Here is a 5673-nt window from a genome sequence, read left to right as displayed (position 1 = left end):
CTGACCTCTCTGTTGAGCCTAGGTAGGGCTGCGACGTGTTGATCTTCCGAGGCCGGGCATGACCCAGGAAAGTGTGTCCGGCCAAATGGGATCGAGCGTGTTGGGAAATGTGGTGCACCCCTGCAGGGAAGTTTATCTATTCGAATAGCCGTGATCTTCGGTAACAGGACGACTTGGAGTTGTACCTTGACCTTATGACAACTAGAACCGGATACTTAATAAAACACACCTTTCCAAGTGCCAGATACAACCCGGTGATCGCTCTCCCTCAGGGCAACGAGGGGAGGATCGCCAGGTAGGATTATGCTATGCGATGCTACTTGGAGGACTTCAATCTAGTCTCTTCTACATGCTACAAGACGGAGGCTGCCAGAAGTGTAGTCTTCGACAGGATTAACTATCCCCCTCTTATTCGGGCATTCTGCAGTTCAGTCCGCCGATATGGCCCTTTACACATATACCCATGCATATGTAGTGTTGCTCCTTGCTTGCGAGTACTTTGGATGAGTACTCACGGTTGCTTTTCTCCCTCTTTTCCCCCCTTTCTCTTCTACCTGGTTGTCGCAACCAGATGCTGGGGCCCAGGATCCAGACGCCACCGTCGATGACGACTCCTTCTACACTGGAGGTGCCTACTACTACGTGCAGGCCGCTGACGACGACCAGGAGTAGTTAGGAGGATCCCAGGTAGGAGGCCTGCGCCTCTTTCGATCTGTATCCCAGTTTGTGCTAGCCATCTTATGGCAACTTGTTTAACTTATGTCTGTACTCAGATATTGTTGCTTCCGCTGACTCGTCTATGATCGAGCACTTGTATTCGAGCCCTCGAGGCCCCTGGCTTGTATTATGATGCTTGTATGACTTATTTTATTTGTAGAGTTGTGTTGTGATATCTTCCCGTGAGTCCCTGATCTTAATCGTACACATTTGCGTGTATGATTAGTGTACGATTGAATCGGGGGCGTCACAAAGACATATATCAAGTGTTCTCAAATCCATAAAAGTATTCAACCCGATAACAACGAAATCTCAAAGGGAAAAACTCAATTCATCACAACAAGATAGAGAGGGGAAAACACCATATGATCCGACTCTATTAACAAAGCCCGTGATACATCAAGACCGTGACATCTCAAGAACACGAGAGAGAGAGAGATTAAACACATAGCTACTGGTACAGACCCTCAGCCCCGAGGGTGGACTACTCCCTCCTCATCGTGGTGGCTGCCGGGATGATGAAGATGTCCACCGGAGATGATTCCCCTCCGGCAGGGTGCCGGAACGGGGTCTAGATTGGTTTTCGGTGGCTACAGAGCCTTGCGGCGGCGGAACTTCTGATCTAGGTTAACCCCGAGGGTTTTTGGAATATTTGGGAATTTATAGGGTAAAGAGGGGGTGCGGGAGGCCACCAAGGTGGGCACAGCCCACCTGGGCGCGCCTGGCCCCTAGGTGCTGCTCTGGCCCATCCTGGGTGTTTTGGTCCATAAAAGATCTCCAAAAAGTTTCGCGGTGTTTGGACTCCGTTTGATATTGATTTCCTGCCATGTAAAAAACAAGCAAAAAACAGCAACTGGCACTGGGCACTGGGTCAATAGGTTAGTCGCAAAAAATGAAATAAAGTTGCTATAAAATGATTGTAAAACATCCAAGAATGATAATATGACAACATGAATACTTCATAAATTATAGATACGTTGGAGACGTATCAGCATCCCCAAGCTTAATTCCTACTCGTCCTCGAGTAGGTAAATGATAAAAGAAGTAATTTATGAATGCTAGCAAAGTTCACAAGTTTGATCAATGACAGTTTCAATCACTTTTCCTAGCATCATAACAGCAATTCGTTCTTATAAAACTTCTCATGTTAAAGTGGCAACCAATTCACATGTTAAGATTCAAACAATGAATTCTCTTGAAACTCAACAACCTATGTTCTTAGTCACCAAGCAATTACAATTCAACTTATTCAACGGAGTTTAAGTAAGAGCTCCACATACTCAACCATCATATAGTCTTCTACAATTGCTAACACTCACCGTGTAGACATGAGCAAAATGTTTCAATCGGACACATAGAAAGATAGGGGCTTATTGTTTTGCCTCCCAACTTATTCACCTCAAGAGTGATGTCAACAATAATAACTTATGCTACCCATATTCAAATGGACATATCACTACAAAAAAAGACACATCCGTGACATTTTGGGCCAAACGAATTTTTTTCTGTCATACTTATGACACTTCTATGACGATAATTGTGACAAAACCCGGTATCATCATAGATGTGGTGGGATCCTACTTCTATGACAAAAAATCATGACAGAAAATGGGATTTTCGTCCTGGGCGGGCCGGAGACGCAGCTGCATGACATTCTTTGGGCCGTCCATGACGGGAAAAACCATGGTAGAAGCGAGGGTGAGGAAAATATTGGGGGAGTTCCCGGTTACGGTGGGTGGTCGAGGGCCGAGCGATGCTCGTTTCTCTCGTATGTACGCGTGTGTGTGCGAGGGGTTGGGCTCTAACTGAACCCGAGCAAGGCGTTAGGCTCTAACTGAACCCGAGCGATTGCACTAGCTACGTTACTGAACCCGAGCGATCGATCCCTTGCTGTTAACTGAACCCGAGTGATTCCTTCGCTACTGCTGCTAACTGAAGCCGATCGATGCTGCCTCTGGATGAACAGTGAGCATTGTTGGGGGTTTGGATGAACAGTTCCCGGTGGGGGTTGGATGAATAGGAACCCGTGGTAGTAGAGGCCGTTGCCGCTGGATGAACAGTACCCCAATCGATCGAGCCGGTGGATGAACAGGACCCCCGTGGGGGGCTGGATGAACAGGACCCCTGTGGAGGGCTGGTTGAACAGTAGCCGGTGGAGGGCTGGATGAACAGTGGCTCGTGGAGGGGTGGTTGAACAGGACCCCGTGGAGAGGGCTGGTTGAACAGTAGCCGGTGGAGGAGCGTGCGGTGGAGGCTGGATGAACAGGAGCCCATGAATGAACAGTCGCAGGTGGAGGCTGGAGGAGGTCGACGGTGGATGAACAGGAGCCCGTGGAGGCTAGAGGAGGTCAACGGTAGAGATGAACAGTATCCGTATCATGGTGAGCAAATCTCGCAAGACCAGATAGCAGCAAGCAGGGTTTCTTGAAAAGCTTAGGCCTCGTTTCGATGATGGCCGTGTGCATGCCCCTCGAGCATGCAGCCAGCCGCAGGGCGCTCAACATATCCATACACGAACAACAGAGGTTGAGGACGTCACTGGGGAGATTTCTCCAATCGCGGATCATATGGATGCTGCGCGGTTCGCGTTCGGCCATGGTGGAGTTTGGAAGGTGGGGTTTTGGGGGGCTTGATTTACGGGGGAGAAGGCTCTCGGTGCTGGAGCGGCTTGCGAGGGAATAGTGGTACTGGGGGAGGCGAGCGAGGCGAGGGTATGCGGGGGCACAGTGAGATGATGAAGAGTGACCTCAGGATCTCCGGCGAGACGGAGATGGAGATGGAGTGGTGCTAGGGGAGAGGGAGACAAGGCGAGGCATGCTATACAGCGGCGGTGACAGTGACTGCACAGTGCACAAGGTGAGGCTGACTTTGGTAACCCGGACACGCCGCATGGACTAGTGTCACCTCAGGCGCAGGGTCTTGTCACTTCACTATGAGGACTGGATGAATAATAGTATTTTGACCATCAAGTGTACCACAATTGTACTACTACTACTACTAATAGTAGTAGGAGTAGTAGGAACATGAGTAGTGCTCCCGTGCTAGCATGCCTCTGGGTTCACTTCATCCTCCAGGTATCATCCATATTGCGAGCAGAGCCAAATTCTCGTGCATGCAGAAGCGCGAAGAAGGACTTTTCTTTTTTGAGGATAACCGCATATTCCTTAACTAGAGAATGTTGTGTCTCCCACGCACGCGCCAATATCCATCCGAACCAGCTATGACACATTTTATCCGTTTGCATAGGTCCCACCTGTCAGGAGGGGTGCAGAAATAAAAAGGAATCATAAAATGTCTCGCCACGGTGATTCGAAAGAGTGACCTCAACTAGCCAGTGGCACATGTAGCGCTAGAAGGATGGGCACGTACAGGGACAGGCCCCACTCCTCAGTCTACCCGCATAGCCTTTTCGTTTAGTCTACCTAGCCGTCTAATCAACTGCCTGCAGGCCACTTCTCCCATTTACGTCTCCATCGGGAACCGATTTTCCTCGGCTTCTTCACTACTCCTTGATCTTCATTTGCATCCAAACCACACTGCATTCACATTGTTTTAACCTCTTCACATCCTCCTGGAGTAATTTCAAAGCCCCTATAAATAATCATCTTCTTAAGTTAGACTAGCCATCTAATCCTAATTCTCCAAACCATAGCCCTCCGGTGTAGTGGTTCCAAATGGCGAAAGAGATCGAGATGCAGGCTTTTAGCGTCCAACATGTCCTCGTCGAAGGCTCGTTGAGCATAGTTGCCACAGCACCGACCACCCAAGGTTTGTTCGGAAGTGGATCAACAATGTATCCAACTCCCTCCAAAAGGTGGAGATGAAGGTCATCGGTCTCGATGCAGAGTACACGGAGCGTGCCACTGGGAAGATCCAACGTGCCGCCGTCCTTCAACCGTGCCTCGAAGATGATGTTTTGGTGTACCACATCATACGCGCGCCCTCCATACCAGGTGAGCTTCACGAGATCTTGTCTCGGGAGGACATATACTTCTGTGGGGTAGCCATCGCAGGGGACAAACATAAGTTGGAGCCGTACAACCTTGATTTGAAAAGCATCACTGACGTACAAACCAAAATAAAAATTCCTGTAGAAGATTGTGATAAACCGACACCATCCCTATTCGACGTAGCAAATTTTGTGCTCGGAACAAATCTTCAGAAGGGTGACGAGATGCTGGCATTAAGGTCGTATGGATGAGAGAATTATCCCTTGACGTATGAGCGGATAAAATATGCTGCCCTCGATGCCCGTGTGAGTTTCGAGATAGCTGCAAGGTCCAGAGAGCTTGTTGCGAAGCCGTCTCCCACAGAAAATGAGAAGAAGAAGAAGAAGAAGAAGAAGAAGAAGAAGCACCAGTAGCAGGGCATTATGGATGGATGAACTGTTTCCTCTCTTGTAAAAAAATATTCCCTCTCTATGTATATTGATATAGATGGACTATTTCGATGGTGTGTATGTCTTTGGAACAAGTAGTAGCGTGGGTCCGCTTGACTATAAGGAACTATTTATCCGCCTAGCTTTCTCTACTACTCCTTATAGTGATCGGTATGCAATGCATGTGTCCATAGACATGACAACTTGTCCATGGAAGTTCAACTACGGCGACTGTTGAGGATATAAACCTTAGAGTCACCCGCCCGGTGGGGCCGGGTTACTCATAAGGGTCATCACCTGAAGCCCGGCGCCAAGCTTGAAGACGGTGGGCCAAAGATGGGCTTAAGACCCGGAGATGGCTAGGGCCCGTAGTTACAACCGTCATTATGGTAGAACTTATAGTGTAAGGCAAGAATAGTTGAGAGTCCGAGCCGGGCGCTCTTATGAGCCGGCCGGGACTCTGAGAGCTGCTAGGCGTCAACCTCTCTATATAAAGGGACGACCCGGCAGCGGTTTAGGGGTAAGAAAGATCTCGTCGAGAGCCAGGCATAGCAGTTAAGCTCCCTGGTCATCGAAAC

This window comes from Aegilops tauschii, chromosome 2, assembly GCF_002575655.3.
Source record: "Aegilops tauschii subsp. strangulata cultivar AL8/78 chromosome 2, Aet v6.0, whole genome shotgun sequence".
NCBI classification, from domain to species: Eukaryota; Viridiplantae; Streptophyta; class Magnoliopsida; order Poales; family Poaceae; genus Aegilops; species Aegilops tauschii.
This window is presented reverse-complemented; position numbering follows the sequence as displayed.